The sequence below is a fragment of the Rhinopithecus bieti genome, unplaced genomic scaffold (genome assembly GCF_001698545.2).
Source record: "Rhinopithecus bieti isolate Rb0 unplaced genomic scaffold, ASM169854v2 scaffold_70516, whole genome shotgun sequence".
NCBI lineage: Eukaryota > Metazoa > Chordata > Mammalia > Primates > Cercopithecidae > Rhinopithecus > Rhinopithecus bieti.
Window position 1 is genome coordinate 738226 of NW_016826783.1, and position 21692 is coordinate 759917.

General features: G+C 34.5%; 1 pseudogene across 1 annotated transcript in view; it reads right to left on the bottom strand.

The window, feature by feature from the left end:
• LOC108523086 (protein unc-13 homolog C-like) overlaps positions 1-21692 on the bottom strand; it is a 261211-nt pseudogene that overhangs the window by 81553 nt on the left and 157966 nt on the right. Inside the window, exon 11 of the transcript XR_001883691.1 lies at positions 19922-20085. The product of XR_001883691.1 is annotated as a protein unc-13 homolog C-like (transcript). The remainder of the gene's footprint in view (positions 1-19921; positions 20086-21692) is intronic.

Consider the following 21692-nt stretch of genomic DNA (forward strand, 5'->3'; position numbering starts at 1 on the left):
CAATTTTGGCAATGATAAGAGTCAATCTTCAAATTTTGGATGAATGAAGGGTGGAAACTTTGGAGGCGGAAGCTCTGGCTCCTGTGGTCATGGAGGCCAATACTTTGCCAACCAGGAAACCAAGGTTGGCCATGGTGGTTCCGGTAGCAGCCGTAGCTACGGCAGTGGCAGAAGACCTTAATTAGCAGGAGAAGAAAGCCAGTTAACTGACAAGGAAGCTACAGGTTACAATGCAGTTGTGAATTCAGCCAGGCACAGTGGTGACAGGGTCTTGCTGCTGTCAGAGAAGATGTGTTTTAGACAATACTCTTGTGTATGGGACAAAACCTCGAGGATTATATTTGTGACTAATTGTATAACAGGTTACTTTAGTTTCTGTTTTGTGTAAAGCATTCTAGTGAACGTTTTTAATGCACATTTTTTTTGCACCCTCGATGTTGATTGCTAAATGTAATAGTTTGATCATAACGTGGAATAAATGTGTCTTAAAAAATAGAACGTAATTTGCCACAAAGATGCGTAAACTCAACTTTGAATATTGCATGAACACACCAAAAGTACAATTTCCAGTGGAATTTAGCACCATCAGAAAGCAACTGTGCAGGAGTCTCCCTACTTCCTCATCCCTGCTTCAACTTATTTTGGTTCCTAAAATGCTACATTTTAACCAAAATGTTCTTTGCATTTGCATGCCTCTCACAGTTGTAAAGTAGCAAGACACCCTCCTCTCATTATACATTGAATGAATAAGTCAGTTTAACCTCTGACTTGAGTCCAGTTTGTATGATTTTTCAGAAAGAAATATCTTCTGTAAGCAACTCTCTTTTCTAAGCACTTTGTTACAGACAAGATTTAATTAGGCAAATAGATGAATAGTGACAACAGATTGAATAATGCCAGTTTTATGCTTAAAGATCATTTCTTTTAAACCTTGAATAATGGTATCATTTATACCCATCAGAAGCATCAAGGATCCAATTTTGTTATTTCTCCCAAGGAAACCTGTTTCATTTGAACTACAACAAAATACTTGAAAATAGAAAGCACAGCTTATGATAAAAGTGAAAGATAAAATATACATGGAGGAAAGAAAATTTCACTATATAATGTGATGCTATTTTGCTCTCAATCTTACTATGCCACCAAGGAATCTAGACATTTCTGAATTTTGTATTATTGAACACATACATAAATAGCTGCCCTGAGTGGCACTCTCACAAAAAATAAATGATTATCCTGAAAACTGTGGCTTTTCTTAGATCTTAACCAGGCACCTTGCTACCCACTTTGTCATAACACTGATGAACAGAAAAGGCTAAATCTTTAAAGGTGCATCTTTAAGAATCACAAATAAAAATTTATGCTCTAAGAGTTACATGATTCGTGCAACTTAACCTTGGATTTAGATTATTAATGACTGCTTCTTTAAGGAAATGATAAGTGTTATGACTCTATTATATACTGAATTGATTATAATTACTATTTATTAAGAATTCACAAACAATATCATTTATTTAACAAAAAAATTAGTTAAAAACAGAAATTCAAAATTCTTAGAGCTCTGCTATCACATTTCTTTTTTTTTTTTTTTTTCCGCACTCCCATGTGTATTGCGGCAAAACAGTCAAGGAATGGAATCAACCTAAGTGTCTATCAATAGATGAATAAAGAAAACATGGTTATATACACAACAGAATACTGTTCCGTCATAAAAACAAGGAAATCCTGCCATTTTCAACAACATGGATGAACCTGGAGGACGTTATGTGAAATAAGTCACACACAGAAAGACAAATACAGCATGATCTCACTCATATGTACAATCTGAAAAGCTGAAGTCAGAGAAGTAGAGAGTTGAAAGGTGGTTACTAGAGGTTGGAGCAGTTAGCGGGTGCAGGGTTGGGAAGATCCTGGTCAAAGGATATAACATTTTATTTAAATGGGGGGATAAGTTCTAAAGATCTATTTTACAGAATGGTGACTATGGTTAATGATGACATATTGTATTTGTGAAAAATGCTAGGAGAATGGATGTTAAACGTTCTCCCACAAAAATGATAACTATGTGAGATGCACATATGTTAATCAGCTAGATTTAATCATCCCACAGTGTATATGTTCTTCAAGGCATCATATTGTACATGATAAATATGTGTAATTTTATCTGTCAGTTTTTTAAAAAACTAAATAAATTTGAAAGAAAATGACACAATTATTGAACATTGCTCACTACTTAAAAGTCATCTGAGGGAAAAGCAAATGCAATATGGGAAGATTAGAAGTATCAAAAGCCACCCTTTGCCTAATTTGAGATGGTTAAGCAAATATCTTGATGATAAAAAATACCCTAAGAAACTATGGCTTTTCCCAGATGGCCTGAAGTAATTGAAGAATCACAAAAGAATTGAAAAAAAAAAAAAAAAAGAAACTATGGCTTTTGAATGCCAGAGCAATGTTTCATGACCAAAATGAGAGGTTAATAATTCATAGGTTATATGTGAAAATTTGTATAATTCAGGAAACACCACGTAAATAAGTGCAGTCTTGAGTTATATAGTTTTATACAATCTTTGCTACGCATTTATCATTAATGCTAACATGTTGTTCACAGAAAAATTAGAAAACAGTAATGTCAAACTTACATTGACACTTTAAACTTCTCTTTTAAAAATAACTTCAATGGATAATCAGATAGTAATTATAATACATTCATCTATGAAAATTGATTAGAATTAGTATTAGAATTTATTCTAAGAGTTTTCTAGTGTTTAACCATTTTTTTTTTTCCTATTAAAGCCATCTGGTCAGAGTACTGTTTCTTCATTGGCTATGTACTTACTGTATTCCTGGCACTCTTCTTAATGGTAAGGATCTGGAGTTGATTAAAACATAGTCTTGATGTAATAGAATGCATACTCCCAAATAAGAAGCACATACCTCAAATCCTAATTTTGTTGTACAGCAGAAAGTGCAATCACAGAGGCAGCTAAAACGTTTGGGTGGGCCATAGGGTAGAGGAGCAGGCCTGGAGGTGCAGGGCAATCCTCCAAAGGCCGAACTGAGTCCCATAGTGGTGAAGAGAGGAGAAGTCAGAGGGAAACACAAGGAATACAGAATGAGAGTTGAGGTAATGATCATGAAAGAGTGAAGAGCTTAGTGTCTCTACAAGCTGGTTCAACAAATATTTACTGAGCACACCTAAATGGCAGAGACTATATTAGCTTTGGATATGCAGGAATGAATCTGCTTATAGACTGCTGGTGGAATCAGTCATGTAAGAAGTTTAATACAGTTATGCAAAAATTATGAAAAAGGCATAGCAGAGTGCTATGAAGACACTGAGTTAGAATGCATATATCACAGCCTGGTGAGGAGGGTCAGGGGAGACGTCTTGAGATTAGGCTGGGCTAACAGTCAATGAATGACTAAGAGATAGCCAAGCCTGACACAGGGTTTGATATCATTGATGGATAAAGAATGTATTCCAGAGGAATGGAAAAGTACAAATCAAGGCACTATGGAAAGAAATAAAATATTGTATAAAGTGAACTCTAGTAATTTTAGGTTAACAGAGCACAAATTTCCAGGAGAACATTTAGGATTGGTATAGCTAAAGATAAATCTGAAGGGTTTACAGAGAGTCTTGTGTAACATGTTAGATAAATTGGATCTATTCCAGGCATCAAAAGATATTTTTGGACAAAGTTTAAAATGGTACAGAGTAAATATAAGTTAAAAAGCATTAGCAAGGAACTTTAGTTCTTCAACACGTAATAGGAAGTGAAATAATCAGATCTGGATTTTAAATAGGTTAATTTGATAGGAGGAGCATGGAGGAAGATGAGTTTAAGGAAGATGAAAGTAAAGAGTCCAATTAGGAGGCTATGAAGAGAAGAGAAGATGGATGTCTTAACTAGTAGTAGTGTGTAGATGATGAGGAGGAAATGGATTTGAGAAATATTCAGAGAGGAAAAACTGTTAGGACTTAGAATTGATAGAGAGGGATGAGGAAGAGAAAATGTTAAGTTTCAAGGTTCTAGTTTGAGTGACTACATGAGCGGTTCTTCTGCCAAGTGAGCTGGGAACTAAAAATTGGAAAAAAGTTGAAGGTGGAGGGATGATGTATCCAATTAATTATGAGCTTAAGGTGCTCATAGAGCTTCCGTGTAGGAATGTTACTGGTTTTTGGAGACATGGACCAGACACCTAGATTTGGGATCATCAGCATGAATTATCAGAAACCATGAGAAAGGATAAGATTATCTAGGGAAAATATGTACAATAACCGAAGAAATGTTAGAGAATGTCACCTGGGAAATAGCAATATAAAAGGAAATTATACGAGAAGAAAAAAAAGTAAATTCTATAATTGAGACTAAATAAATACTAGACAGGTAAAAGGAAACCCAGGAAACTGGAATCAGGATAATCTTGATAAGAGGATGATTGATACTGTTAAGTGCAGTAAGAGTCTTATAAAAATAAGGACAGAAAAGAAGTTATTGGACTTGACAAATAAACATCATCATGACCTTAGCAAGATCAATGTTAATAAAGTGACAGGAGTTTTCACTAAGAAGAAATAAGATGAAAAGTGAAGAGGTGCCAGGGGATGACCAAGGTAAAGTAGGTCAAGGCCAAACTTTGATTGGTACAATATCTGGCCAAGGAGTTTGGATTTTCTCATGTGAACTATATGAAGTTACCTGAGATTTCTGCAGAAACAACTAGCATTATCAGATTAATTTGAAAAGATGACTCTGAAGTGGTATAAAGAAGGATTCAAACGAGTGTGTAGTGGAAGCAGAAAAACAATTTAGGAAGTGTAGAAGTGAAAATTGACGTTCCTGCCATGCTTCCAATATGAATAACCACTTCACATACCACAGTCAGAAGGAAAAAAATACTTTGCACCTGGAGATAATTCAAATATCACAGAGTTACTGTCTGCTTCTGATCTCTAAAACACAAAACCTTGAATTTTTCTGCAGTACCTAAACTTCCTAACAAAACAATTTTAAGCCTAATTTTGACAATGTTGTAACTGAAGATTTAGAATGATCTCTGAAAATATAAAACCAAGTGGGAAAGCTGCTGTTCCCATCATGAACAGCGTGAAAACACCAAGTAAACTAGGTAACCTTAGTAATTGCAACTTAGTCTTTAAATACTTAATTGCTTCTGTTTTGCCAATGTTTCTGAAGTCTAATGTCCTCTCTGTATTTGTTGTAATTAAACATTTCTTTCCTTTTCTATTTTTTTTTTTCTTTAAAGTCACAGAGCAGGTAAGGTTCTCAAAGACTGGAATTCAGGCAACGTATCTTTAGAGACTCCTTCTTAACCATCTACCACAGTATAGCTTCTCTTAATTTATCCTCCTCACTCTTTCTTTTTTTTTTTTTAATTCTTTATTTTAATTGACAAATAAAATTACATGTTTATCATGTACAATAGGTTGGTTTGAAATATGTATACATTATGGAATGGCTGAATCAAGTTAATTAACATTTGCACTACTTCCCATACTTATCTTTTTTTGTGGTGAGAAAACATAAAATCTATTCTCTTTTCAAGAACACAATACATTGTTATTAACTACAGTCACCATGTTGTAAAATGAATTTCTGGAATTTGTTCCTCCCATCTAACAAAAATTTTGTATTCCTTGACCAATAGCTCCACAATCTGCCTCCTTTCCCTAAGCCCCTGGTAATCATCATTCTGTTCTCCATTTCCATGAATTCTAGTGTTTTTTTTGTTTGTTTGTTTGTTTTTGATGCCACATATAAATGAGATTATGCAGTATTTGTCTTTCTGTGCCTGCCTTATTTCCCTTAACCATAATATTCTCAGGGCTTAACCATCTTGTTGCAAATGACAAGATTTCATTTTTTTTTTTAAGGCTAAAAGTATTCCATTGTGAGTGTATACTACATTTTCTCAATACATTCAGCCACTGATGAAGACTTAGGTTGATTCCATGTCTTAGTTATTGTGACTAATGCTGCAATGAACATGGGACTACAGATATATCTTTGACATAATGATTTTATTTACTTTGGCCCTCTCTCTTCAATATTGTGTATTGCTTGTATACGTATCTGTTCTTTCTGGAGTGTGTTTTGTTTATGCTTTCATAACTTTTGAAAGAAAAAATAGCACTGTGTTATGATTTGTTTGACTTATTCCAAAATAACTTATTTAATGATATTTTAAAGTATTATTATAGGTTTATACAGTTTTACATTATATACTTTAAAGGTTATGCAGTTTTATTTAGAAAAAAAGAGAAATATAAATAATTAGTTTATCAAAGAATAAAAAACAAGTTGAATTGTCTTTCTTCTTAGTACTTAAGGTGACAAAGAGACCCTTAAATCAATGATAGGCAAAATTTGAATCAGCAAAATTTAAGATATATATCTAGCCCATATTTAGCAGTGTTTCCTTGTACATATTAATTGACCAACAAACATTACTTAATTAAAACAAATTAAAGTAATATGAACCAAAATATAAACTAAACGTATTTATGTAGAGTTAGAGAGTACAGGACATATGCTTGAGCATGACAGTTTATAAAAACATCCAATGATGTTGTGAAAATGTGGCGGAAGTACCTCGCAGTTAACACTGTAATAACAATGGATACTTTGAAGGCGAATAATATTCTACTTATAATCAGTATGCTGACAGCAGCATTTAAAATTTTCTAAAGCATTAGGCAAGTATTTCTCTTAGAAAGCTGACAGAAATATTTTACATTTTGATTAAAATTTAACTGAGATGATTTCTGGGGTATGATGGATGGTAGCTAGCTAAACCTGATTCAGTCCCTCTAAGCATCCCATGGAAACTTCTGAGAAAACCAAAAAGGATGCAAAGTCACAACAGTATTGGAAATTAAGGTTACCAGTCAAAGGTTTCCCAGTTTCTGGAAGGAACTTTTTCTAACTTTAGGTGGCTGGCTAGACGGGGAACTGTTCAGTGACTGCTAGTATATAAACTCCTAAAACACTAACCTGACCAGAGAGGAATGGGAGGGTATTTCTAGAAACCTTCCAATGTCTGCTCCCTTTATCAGATATCTGGGTCCTAGACTGCTGCCAAGCAAGGCTATCAATCCCTCCCTATTTCATGCTAATGGACTTCCCAGGAGTTAATGCTGTTTCTCCTTTCCCACACCTTCTCACTCTATATCCATTAAAGAGTAGAAAACTCCCAAGATTCTAATACTGCCTGTACAATAGGGAATGAGCAATGGGATGTGAGGCTACTTAGAAGAAAGGGCTGGAAGAACACTGGGAACAATATACCCTGGGCATTATGTAGAATCTTTTATGCTCTGCTTTTAGCAAGACAAAATTTACTGGTTGTTTACATTGTTCAGAAAAAGAAATATGCTTAGAAAACCCACAAATAGAAGCTAAAAAATATTTTTCCCCAGTCTAAAAGAGTGCTGCATTTGAACAAAGAAATAGCAGAAAGTGGAAAATTTTTAGGGACTGGTCTTTTGGTTTAAAGTTTGCAGGTGGATGCTGACAACATCCAGGTGGTCAGCAAACATGTAATCAAAGAAACTCTGTAAGTTGCCAAAAAAAGCAGGATAAAAACATTTTACTATCTCAGTACACACACACACACATGCACACCAAACACAAATAGATATGTGTATATGTCTACATGAAAACACAAAAACAAACACCAAGCAGGAAATACTGCTAAATTATATGATCATAGTGTTATCTCTGGGTGGCATTATACATTTGTGTTATTTAAAAAATGTACATTGTGTATTTTTAAATGTAGCATTAACGTGTTTTATTACGCTAACCAGAAAAAATACATAAAATATACATCTTAAATTTTGCTAATTCAAATTTTGCCTTTTGTTGATTTTAAGTCTCTTTGTAAACTTAAGCACTAATAAGATAATTTATAATGTTTTTTATTCTTGTTTCACTAAATTATTTATTTCTATATATTTTCCTTTTGAAGAAAACTACATAACCTTTAAAGTATATAATGCAAAATTGTATAACCTATCATATTTTATAATACCACTGACAAGAATTTTGTNTTGTGTATTTTTAAATGTAGCATTAACGTGTTTTATTACGCTAACCAGAAAAAATACATAAAATATACATCTTAAATTTTGCTAATTCAAATTTTGCCTTTTGTTGATTTTAAGTCTCTTTGTAAACTTAAGCACTAATAAGATAATTTATAATGTTTTTTATTCTTGTTTCACTAAATTATTTATTTCTATATATTTTCCTTTTGAAGAAAACTACATAACCTTTAAAGTATATAATGCAAAATTGTATAACCTATCATATTTTATAATACCACTGAACAAGAATTTTGTTGAAGAATTCAAACAAATCACAAAATGACTTTTCTCTTTCAAAATGTAGTACTGACAAGTAATTTCTAGTTAGGAGTACATGTCTCATGATATAATAAAATTACTGTAAAATAGATACCAGTTTAATTTTACTTAATAAAATATATCAAGAATTTTAAAGATATTAATGAAATTATCTTGGTGCATAAGTTCCTAAGGCAAAATAAAGGTATGAGAATGGTGAATATGCGAAAATCAAAAAAGGCTAATAAGAAAAACCCAGCATTTCACTTAATGCTACTTTTCTTTCCACTAGATATTTTATTACCAATTTCAATAACAAATTAGCATTACCATAGTGTTTTTCTTGTGAGCTAATCAGCAAAACTTTTGTTGTTTGATTGAAAGGAAATATAAATATGTCAAAATTTAAATATGACTCATAAATTTAGCCATAGTTAAATTAAACACTTTTAATACACCTAAAGATTAAAGATACAATACCTAGGAGTTGTTTCCACTTCTTAGAACTTATATTAAAATGATCTTCTTAGAAATAACTAGTGACTTGGGATTTAAACAAACAGTTGAGAGCCAAGATTAAAAACTTAGTCATTAGATACTGATTTTACAAAATAAAATACTGAAACTGAGCAACAGAATTTTCAGGTCATTCCAATGAGTATAATTTTTTCCCCAGTTTGGTCAAAATACCTATCCTTTTCTAGAAACTGTGATTAAAAGCATGCCAAATTAAAGAAGGTAGTACCTAGTACCAAAACAATAGTCTACGTTGAACTTGCCTTTTCATGACTCTAAATAGTAAATGATTACGCAATTGATATGATAAAGATGGTAGTAGTATACATCAAAGTACACATTTCTTGGATGGTTGAAGGAAAAAAGAAAAATAAACAATTCTTAAAAAAGGAAAAATATGAATCAGTATTAGTGGCTACGTTTCTTTGAAACCTTGAAGAAATGGTCAGCAAAGTGTGTGTGCATGTGTGTGTGTGCATGTACGTATACATACAGTACGTGGAGGGATAGAAGGAATCTGGGTGGCCAATTTAGAGTTAAAAGTACCAAGGCATAAAGACGCTTCATGCTAAACCTACCCCTCTACTGTGACCTTAAAAAGTAACTTCATCACTTCTAGATTCAGTTTTTCCATCTGCAAAATGAAATAATTTTTAGAAGATCCAATCCTTACATGCTCGAACATGCTATGCCTTTCTGAATATAAATAACTTGTTGGCTGCGTCCAACTACATTCATCACTTCTCTCCACCATCAACATTTGATTCTATTGCAGCCAGGGGTTAGGAAAAATAACAAGAAAGTACTGGACACAGAAGTCAGCCTGAGGCAATCTTTGCTCTTTGCAGAGCTTTCAGCTAATGGGCTTCTACAGGATGTTCAGTTTGGCAAGATGTCCGCCTCCGAGTTTGTGCGGGTTCTCTCTTTATGTGTAGTTACAGCCAAAGCAAACTTTTTCTTGCTTCTAACCATATCATTGAAAATCATTTACCTTTATCAGCTACAGTTCTAATACTACTTAAATTATTCTCAGGGTGGAAATAGGATTAAAAGTACAACCAGTAATTAAAAATGACTGACTCAGAGGTGCTGCAAACCACCTCTTCAAAAACCAGAGAATGCATCTTCAAAAAAAAAAGGTAAAAAAGTACTGTTGCAATCTCTGGAAATGTTTAATATTCTCCCCTAGAGACATGATTAAAAACAATGGATTATTAACATTAAAACACTTAACTTTACTTTTGCAAGTAAATGGTGTTAGTGTCAGAAGAATTCAACAAATGGAATTTTAGTTCCATGGGAAAAGTTCGAGTAATAAACTCTAAAATGATGATACTTATTGTAAATAATGAAACATGGCACTGACATAAAAGTAGACACATAGATTAAAGGAACACAGTAGAGAGCCCAGAAATAAATCCACACATTTACTGACAAATGATTTTCAACGAGAGTGCCAAGTGCACACAATGAGAAAAGGATAATCTCTTTAATAAATGATGTTGAAAAAACTGGATGTCCACATGCAGAAGAATACAATTTGACCCACCCTTATCTCACACCATATAAAATATCAACCCAAAATTGATTGAGGACTTGAATGTAAGACCCAAAACTATAAAACTACTAGAAGAAAACATAGAGGAAAAACTGCATGACATTGGTCTGTGTAATGAGTTATTAACTATAACCTCAAAAGCACAGGCAACAAAAGCAAAAATAGACAATGGGATTGCATTAACCTAAAAAGGTTCTTCACAGCAAAGGAAGCAGTCAACAAAGTGAGGAGCCACCCTACAACGTGGGAGAAAAAATTGCCAACTATACATTTAATAAAGGGTTAATATCAAAAATATCAAAGGAACTCAAATAATTAACAGCAAGAAAACAAATAACATGATTAAAAATTGGGCAAAGGATCTGAATAGACGTTTCCCCAAAGAAGACATACAAATGGCCAATAGCACATGAAAAATATTTAACATCACTAATCATCAGCGAAACGCAAATTAAAACCACAATGAGCAATCACCTTACTCCTATTAGAACGGCTATTACCAAAAAAGGTAAACGATAACAAGCCTTGGCAAGGAGGTGGAGCAAAGAGAATCTCATACACTGTTTATGGTAATGTAAATTATTACAGTAATTATGAAAAACAGTAAGAAGCTTCCTCAAAAAGTTAAAAATAGAACTATTATACAATATATTATTTCCACTACTGGGCTTATAGCCAAAGAAAATAAATCAGTATGTCAAGAAATATCCGCACACCCATGCTTATTGCTGCATTACTCACAATAGCCAAGATACGGAATCAACCTAAGTGTCCACTGCCAGGTAAATGGATAAAGAAAATGTATATATATATACAATGGAATAGTATTCAGCCATAAAAATGAAGGAAATTTTGTCATTTGCAACAACATGGATAAAAATGGAGAACATTATGTTAAATGAAATAAGCCAGGCACAGAAAGATAAATACCATATGAACATCTCACTCATATGTGGAATATTAAAAAAAACAGAAAAGAGGAACTCACTGAATTAGAGAATAAAATGGTAGTTACCAGGAGCTGGAGTTGACTAGCGGGGTGAGTGTTGGGAGATGTTCGTCAAAGTATAAAAATTTTCAGTTGGATAGGAGGTATAAGTTCAAAGTGTCTATTGTACAGCATGGTGACAATAGTTAATAACAATGCATTGTATTCTTCAAAAATGCTAACAGCTTAGACGTGTACTCATGACAAAAATAACTATGTAACGTAATGCATATGTTAATTCACTAGATTTAATCATTTTACAATGTATATATACTTCAAAACATCATGTTGTATATAATAAATACATAAAATTTTATCAATCAATTAAAAAAATTAAACAGCGAATAATGAGGTAGTTACTGGCAAGTTTTTGGCTAAAGCAACTGCTACAAAGTTATTAACCATTAATTGTCAAAATATTATTGGCCTAATATGCATTTCAAATAGCATATCTGGATTAATGTCACTTGCTACTGTTGAACAAAAAAATAAAACAATCCTCTAACTCACATGCCAGTTCAGGGACAGGTGTCCAAAATCATACTGAACTTGTGGTTTTCAAAGAATAGAAATGCCTTTCATCTAAAGTTTAAAAATAATCAATGAACAGAAGAGGAAGGTGACTGGAAAGAAGTACCAAAAGGAAGATTATGATTCTTAGTTTGTTAGAAGCAGTTTCAGAGATACTATGCGAAATGAAAGGAAAGACTATCTGCATTTCCGATGTTACAAATACATTAAAACAACTTTCATCACATTTGCTCCCCCAAATTCAGCTCAGCATTCTAACTTATCAATGATAAGTTAGAATTTCATTCATTCTTGTCACAAAGATGACCCAAACACTTAAATGTCACTTCTCCTTTGACCAAAAACATCATAGCTTCTCAAAGATGCTATGGGTTGCTAGAATGCAATTATGGAGATTTTGAGTACAAGGGCAATGGTATGTGACTGGAAAATAAATAAAAGGCACAGATTTTAGACGAAGACAGAAGTTGAAGGACAAGTAAGGGTGGGACCCTCAGGCTGCCCATCAGCTTTCTCTGACACTTCTCATCTGTGCTTGGATTTGCTTCCTCTATACCTAGGCCCTTCCAGCCCCCATGTTTGTTATTATTTAATTTTTCCATTCTCTTCCCCCTAAATCAGGAACTTACTAGAGGCAAGAGCTATCTTTTACTGCTATTTCCCCATTGCCTTGTGCTGGGGTCTGAACAGCTGTGTTCATGAAAAACTCATCTGTTGAAACCTATGACTCAAGGTTGTAGTATTACGAGGTGAGGCTGTTGAGAGGTGATTATGTCATGAGTGGGGAGCCCCTCATGAATGGGATTTTAGTTGTCTTTTGAAAGAGGCCCCAGAGAGCATTCGTCCCTTTGGCCATGTGAAGCTTGCACACAGTGAAAAGATAGCCATCAATGAACCAGGAAATGGCCCTCATTGGACACCAAACCTGATGGCACCTTAATTTTGGACCTTCTAGCATCCAGGGCTGTAAGAAATAAATTTCTGTTGTTTATCAGCCACTCAATTTATGGTATTTTTTTATAGCAGCCTCACAGACTAAGACATTCTATGTAAGTCCTTATACTTACATACTCAGAAAATGTCTATTGAATGAATTAATTTCGTCTTCTGGAATGTGGGGCTCGTGGGAAACTAGACTGACTTTTTGTTCACTTCTGTAACCATAGAAGCATTTCTGGCACATGATAGGCACTGAGTAAATATTTCTTAAATGAATGAAAGACACCGTTAAGTAGCACTCTTTTTTTATAAGTAGACTCCTGGCTCAAGCAGTTAAAACAGACTGGTGACTTTAAAGTAATCTGTATCCAAACAGTTCTGATTTAAATATAAGTTAGATAAAGATGGCCGATTCAGGGTCCAGGTTGTTTGTTAAGCACATCAAGGTAAAAACCACTGACCTAATGCTTTCCTCTCCTTTGGTACTATAGAGGCATAACCATAGCCTAACAGAATCTCAGACTTTGTGAGACATCTTAGCCTTCATGTTACAATAAATGACTAATTAAGCACTCAAGAAAATGTACTTTCTTGACAGAAATAATCTCCAGAGGATGGTTTAATCCTTAATGACTGATATAAAATTCCCCAGATGTGTTCAGCTGTGAACAATTAGTCTGTCAAAACACTATTAGAAACATATACAATGCATATATTGATGAAAAGCATCAGTTGATGAAAAGCATCAGTTGATGAAAAGCATCAAGAACTCCCAAAATATTGATGATGGAAACAAGTTCTATGCCTCACCCCATGATGCAAAATATGTGGAATGGTGTGTTCCTTAGAGAATGGGAACAGCCTCTCATTCTTACTGTCATTAGTTAGAAAACTATTTTAGATGGATGGTTGCATTTGCCATGTGGGAACAAATTCTTCAGGTCCTTATAAATCACCTGTCCAAACAGGAAAATTGTAATCCCTCTCCTTCTGATGCATGCTCCAGAACAAAGAACAAAGGGTCATTTTTATGTAATGGGTAGGGCTAATAAATGGTACCCTCACAGAAAATATTATGTGGAAAGAGGAGTGCTTTATAGTAAGCTGGAGGTAACCTGGAGCACTGGGACGTTCAGTCCTAATGCTCAGGTTTACCAGCAAAATAGTTTCAGACTCTTTTGTCTGATGAGAAATTCACAAGAGAAAAATTCAATAGTGTACTACCGGACTATGACTTAAAGCATACTTCCCCTTATTTATTTCTTCTCTAAATCATCTTCAAAGAAATGGGAATGTGCTCAAAAGAAACCAAGAAATCTCTAATAAAAGAGAAAGATTATGAAGTTACCTGGGGATCTGGCTAACCCTAAAGAGTATTTAAATATCAAAAGAAAGTACAATTTGATTTTGTTTTGATCAAATGGTGTCTAGGAAAATCCACAGAATTAAGGAGTTTTGTCTTTTTCGAAACGGTAAGGTATGCTTACTACACAGACAAGACATGGTTTCTCCCTCGTAGCTGAGTTTTGCAATTTTGTTTTTTTGAGAATGAAGAGGAACTAATTCTGGGACAGGCTTCAAACGTTGTGTTCTAGGTTTCATTGTTCTTTCATTAGTTGGTTGGTTGGCTTTCCGGTTACTTTCATTGTTGTTCCCTGACACAAGGTTTCAGAGCAACAGAAAAATACTGATTCATTAGTCAAGCAGTTTAAATTAGAAGATAGATTTATTTATAAACAGTTTTTTTCCGTTTTTTTTGTTTTTTGTTTTTTTCAGTTGAGTTAGTCCTTGGCCAGCAATAGCTTAGGGCTCAAGTTACAGTTCAATTGCAAAAGCATCATTTTAAAAATATGGTGGAAACTATCTCTGAAAGCTGTATTTCAACTCCTGACTGAAGAAAATGTCAGTACTCTGAAACTTCCTCAGATTTTAAAATGATCAATAAATGTAGTGTGCTCTCACCCTTATTACAACATAAATGGTGACATAGAACCCTCTATCAGCTCAATTAAACTTTTCATTTTCACTTTGTTTTGGCAACTGAAAACTTGGGCATCTAGAAACACACTAGGAGAAGGCAAAATAAATGGAATTCTGATAAACAACTTCTGCCTCTGATTCACTCAATTGCAAATATGTATTGAGTTTCTATCATGCAACAAGAACTTCTTGTAAAACAGTGATGAAAGATTATGATTCCTCTCTTCAAAATTTCAATTTGTAAGTCCTGGAATAGAATTCAAGTGTACTTCTATGCTGTTCCATTCTATTATCTTTCCTGGATATAATTACAGATTATAATTATATTAACAGATTAAGATAAAATGAGTACATGTATATTTTGTATAAAACAGTAATTTCTAATAACTAATCTTTATTGGTACAACAGAGATTGTATCTATGTTGGTAGTAATTTCCTCAGGATTAATCAGATTGTCAACAGAATTTTTTTCTTCTGGCAAAGTAATGGAAAATTTCGTACTGCCAAAGCAAAAGTTGCACCAAAGTTAATTAGACAAGGGAATTTTTATTAAGGTTACTGCAACAGGGACAAGATCAGGCAAGGGCTTAAAAAAAAAAATTAAATCTCAAAGGAAGAGAGAAAGAATTTACAACTGTAAGTTTTCTAAAGTAAACGCTCTAAGGGAAAGGAGGTCAGGGGCCTGTGGGTTTAGGTCATTTGGAATCTGCAACAGCTGGGAGGAGATGGACCTCAGGGCAACAGAGGCAGAAAGAAGTCTATCTAAAGTTTTGCTAAGCTGGGAAAAACATTAGGGTTGTCATGGTAAGTATTTAGCACTAAAAAAAAAATGTGATACATAAAAATGTTTTTAAATCAAATGTATAACCAAAAGTATACATAATCTACCACATTATTGTCACTGAAGTGTAATTGTCAATGAATCACAAAGCCTAAGGCATTCTTTTTCTTTATTTCTATCTGCCTTGTTTTCACTCCTCAGACCAGTGACTCTATAACCCTCAGGCCCTCATGCCAAACCCTGACCAAATCCTGAGTTTCTGTTTTTTTAAAGTAAAGTTTTATCAGCACACAGCCATTTCCATTTATTTACTTCATCTCTATGGCTGCTTCGCACTAATACTGCAGAGCTAAGCAGTATAACAGAGACTGGTACAACTACAAAATATTTACTATCTGGCCCTTTACAGAAGAAAAAAGAAAATGCCATCCCCTGCTTTTAGACAGTTGTCTAGTGTGATCAGGAGTTTTTGCCTTTCCTGAGTATTATAAATACAATAAGACACAATTTACCTGCAGGTCACTTACAAATAAATATCGAAAATATTTTTGAAAAATACTTATCTTTTACTTAGATTGAGAGGCAAGATTTACCACATTATACAATGTAATAAAATAAGGAAGGGCTAATTCTCCTCTTTTCAACCACCTACGTGATACATACTTAGCATTTTTCTATATTTACATGACTATGTTCTTAGAACACAGAAAAGATGGAAATGAATGAATCTAACATCAGCTCCCAGAGATATTTTGGAATAAATTTAACTTAATCTTTTCTTTTAATGGGATTCTATCCAGCAGCAGGTTGTTTTGATTTTTTAACCTACCTTTCTTTAGGCAGAACAATTCATTTCCCTTAGACTGTTCATCATAGTTGCATTTTAATTGTGCTGTGACTTTATACTAGGTGTTCTGAATCATAGCCTTTGGCATGGGATGGAACAGATGTCAAAGTCATGGACTCCCTTATGGTTGATCAATTATAAAACAAGCTCCCTCCAAAGTAGTGCTCCCTGTTACTGGATGTGGACGAACAAAGGGATGGTGACCATCAGTGAGGGAACCAATCACAAAGTTTCCAGATTTGAGAGGGAGGTTCAATCGGGTGATCTCTAAAGTTTCTTTGTTTTCATGTCTAAGAATCTATATATCTTTATTATTTAGCATAAGGACATTCTATGCACAATTTCTCTATCAGTAATTATCATTCATGCTTACATTATGTTGTTCTAGAAATATGATTAGAGATTCAGGGCTATGAACAGCAAACTTTGAAAAGAAACACTGATAGCACTGAATCCATCAATTACTTTGGGAAGTATGCCCCATCAAGCTACCATTGACTTTCTTCACAGAATTAGAAAAAAACTACTTGAAATTTCATATGGAATAATAAAAGAGTTAGCACAGCCAAAACAATCCTAAGCAAAAAGAACAAAGCTGGAGACATCACATTACCTGACTTCAGTAACCCAAACAGCATGGTACTGGTACCAAAACAGATATATAGACCAATGGAACAGAACAGAGACCTCAGAAATACCACCACACATCTACAACCATCTGATCTTTGACAAATCAGACACGAACAAGCAATGGGAAAAGGATTCCCTATTTAATAAATGGTGTTGGGAAAAGTGGCTACCCATATGCAGAAAACAGAAACTGACCCCTTCCTTACACCTTATACAAAAACTAACTTAAGATAGACTAAAGACTTAAACATTAAACCTAAAAGCATAAAAACCCTAGAAGAAAACCTAGACAATTCCATTCAGGACATAGGTATGGGCAAAAACTTCATGAATCAAAAGCAATGGCAACAAAGCCAAAATTGACAAATGGGATCTAATTAAACTAAAGGGTTTCTGCACAGCAAAAGAAATTATCAAATCAGAATGAACACGCAACCTATGGAATGGGAAAAACTTTTGCAATCTATCCATTTGACAGAGGGCTGATATCCAGAATCTACAAATAACTTCAACAAATTTGCAAGAAAAAAGCAAACAGCCCCATTACAAAGTGGGCAAAGGATATGAACAGACCATTCTCAAAAGAAGACGTTTATGCAGTCAAGAAACATATGAAAAAAAGCCCATCATCACTGGTCATTAGAGAAATGCAAATAAAAACCACAGTGAGATACCATCACAAGCCAGTTAGAATGGCGATCATTAAAAAGTCAGGAAACAACAGATGCCGGAGAAGATGTGGATAAATAGGAATGCTTTTACACTGTTGGTGAGAGTGTAAATTAGTTCAACCATTGTGGAAGACAATGTGGCAATTCCTCAAGGATCCAGAACTAGAAATACCATTTGACCCAACAATCCCATTACTAGGTATATACCCAAAGGATTATAAATCATTCTACTATAAAGACTCATGCACACGTATGTTTATTGCAGCACCGTTTACAATAGCAAAGACTTGGAACAAACCCAAATGCCCATCAATGATAAACTGGATAAAGAAAATACGGCACATATACACCATGGAATACTATGCAGCCATAAAAAATGATGAGTTCATATCCTTTGCAGGGACATGGATGAAGCTGGAAACCATCCTCAGCAAACTAACACAAGAACAGAAAACAAAACACTGCATGTTCTCACTCAAAAGTGAGAGCTGAACAATGAGAACACATGGACACAGGGAGGGGAATATCACACACCGGGGCCTGTCAGGGGGTGGGGGGCTAAGGGAAGAATAGCATTAGGAGAAATACCTAATGTAGATGATGGGTTGATGGGTGCAGCAAACCACCATGGCACATGTATACCTATGTAACAAACGTGCAGATTCTGCACATGTACCCCAGAACTTATAGTATATTAAAAAATAAAATAAAAAAAGAAAGAAAGGAACACTGATTTTGACCCAGTCTTCATTCATTATTAAGATGATTGAAATTGACTGATTATCTGGGCCAGTATCTATTCAGTTCACATGAAAATGAGATCTTGTTGTTAATATGAANATAAAAAATGATGAGTTCATATCCTTTGCAGGGACATGGATGAAGCTGGAAACCATCCTCAGCAAACTAACACAAGAACAGAAAACAAAACACTGCATGTTCTCACTCAAAAGTGAGAGCTGAACAATGAGAACACATGGACACAGGGAGGGGAATATCACACACCGGGGCCTGTCAGGGGTGGGGGGCTAAGGGAAGAATAGCATTAGGAGAAATACCTAATGTAGATGATGGGTTGATGGGTGCAGCAAACCACCATGGCACATGTATACCTATGTAACAAACGTGCAGATTCTGCACATGTACCCCAGAACTTATAGTATATTAAAAAATAAAATAAAAAAAGAAAGAAAGGAACACTGATTTTGACCCAGTCTTCATTCATTATTAAGATGATTGAAATTGACTGATTATCTGGGCCAGTATCTATTCAGTTCACATGAAAATGAGATCTTGTTGTTAATATGAAAAAAGTCATCTAATATATGCATATAAATAGTTTGCATATTACACCTGGTATATATCTGAACCACTTACACTTATAAACTTAGACCAGGTCTCAAAAAGTAAATTATGGGGAAGTAACGAACACTTTTGTTCATTACTAAACCCTTACTGAAATTCGGTTCTAAATCCTCATTGAAATTATAATAAGTCAATTCTGTGGCATCACATTTTTTATACGGTTTGGGTTCTATGAGTGCTAAATAAATCTTTGTTTTACTGAATTAGCAGTACTGCTATAAATATGAGAAGGAAAGACATAGTCTAATATTTGGAACAAGACATCATACTAACTCTGGACCTGTCTCTCTCACTAATAGGCTTTGTGACCTTGGACAAACCAGGACTTTAGTTACCTCAGATATGGAATAAGTCATTGACTCTCAAACTTTGAAGTATATGAGAATCACCTGGAAGACTTGCTAAACCATAGGTTGCTGGATTCCACCCTCAGTTTCTGGTTCAGCAGGTCTGGGATGGGGTGGATAATTTGCATTGCTAAGTTGCCAGGTGTTGTTGATACTATTTGTCAAGGAACCACACTCGGAGAACAGAGCAAGGATTGGAGGATGGTGGTAGTGAATTACCAAGCCATTAATACTTTACAGCTGTAAGAGTGAGTAGTCAGCATCAAACATGCACAGTGAAATATAATCCTCGTTTTAATCAGCTTCATTTGAATTAGAAGTGAGATGAATGCTCCTTTCTTTCTTTATATTTTAATAGAGATATTGACCAGGTATATGTTCTGTAGTACTTACGTCATAGCTTGATAAATGGATTCAATTCCATAACGCATAGCAAATTCATCAACTATTTCCTGGGAAGCATCATCAAAGAAAACCTTCCAGGCTTCATCCCCTTTGACTTCTGGGATTTTCACTCCACCATTAGATTTCACTTCAGTCAAGTAATGGAACAGATTCTAAAAGCAAGTGGTTTTTAATTGTTCAGTGATTCCTCAGAATAGGCCAGAAATATTTAACTAAAACTTTCAGTAAAATGCACTTGCACTGTCATTGCCTCTAAAGTTTCATCGGCATCTGCAAGCAATAGGAATACCTCGAATTTTTATTCTAACTCAATTCATCTTTTATGCAAAATCTGCTTTGATTTCTGCCTGGGTAAAAGCACTGATACAAATATGGAAAGAAAGGACATAGTTTGATATTTAAGACAAGATGTCATAATAGCTCTGGATGGGTCTTTGACAGTAACAGGCTTTGTAACCTTGTCAAGGCTTTAGTTTCCTCAGCGAATAAGGCATTGGTTCTCAAACTTTAAAGTATACAAGAATCACCTGGAAGGCTTATTAAAACACACATCACCGAGTTCCACTCTCAGAATTAGATTCTATTACACTGCAGTTGAGAGGTTAGTTAGAGGTGTCACTGGCGACTCCCTGACACAAATGATATTTGTCTTACATCAAAAAATATGAGGTGAGGCCGAAGAATGTACCCATATTCATGTTCAAAGTGATAAAGTACCTTCCTAAGGTACTTTAGGCAGTCAAGTTGGGTTGGTCTGCACAGAATCAATGATTCAAATATTTTGTACATACCAAACCATTTGCAGAAGGAAGTGTTTTTGCATGAAATCATTTCTACATGATAGAGCATATTTTGCATTCAGGGATTCTGAGTAAATTATGGTGCCCTGGATGAATAATGTGATTTTGACTATGTTAAGGCAAAATTTAGCTATGTAAATGATACTAAAGGGTTTGGGCTGCAAAATGGTAAGAGTAAGGGCAATGAAATGAGGCTGAAAGTGAATGTTGAAGAATTTTGGAGTGATATAAAATTACTACTCTCAATTCCTTTTTGCGTCTAAGCTTAGCAACTGCTACTTTGATGAAGCCAGGGTAAACTGAAGAACTTTTTCTTAGACTTCTGTTCTTTCTGGTTCTTGGACCAGTAGAAAAGACTCTGTAAAGTGAAGTGTACTGCTATTTCTCTGACTGTACACACACTTTAAGGCCAGAATTCTTCATCATGCCAGTTCAAGGGATTTCTTTTATTGGTCTGAAAATGAACCGTCTCTCGTGAAGGAATGATATCACTGACCACAAAACTGTGATTATGAAATAAACCTAGGTCGTATACCTAATTACTGTGTGATATTCACACAATTTGAACACTGTTCCTCATTTCTTTTTTAGTAAAATGGGGTATATTTAAATGCATAAATTTTCATGAATATATTTAGAAAAAATAATATGGAAAAAAGTAAAGCTACTTTTCAGTTGTCTTTTTCTGAGGAAGGTACTTTGTTACTTTGAAAAACATGAAGAAGAGTACATTCCTCAGCTTCCCCTATTTGTTGATATGAGACAAGTATTATTTGCATCAGAGAAAGTCTCCAGTGACACTTGTAACTAACCTCTCAGAGACAAACATTCGACAGAATCCCAAGATGATTTACCTGTGCTTCTATACTGAGACACAAAAGGAAACTGGTGAAACTGTGCTTTTGATTGATGTTGGATGGTGTTTACCTCTCTCTAAGCCAACTAGGCCCTACCTTTTG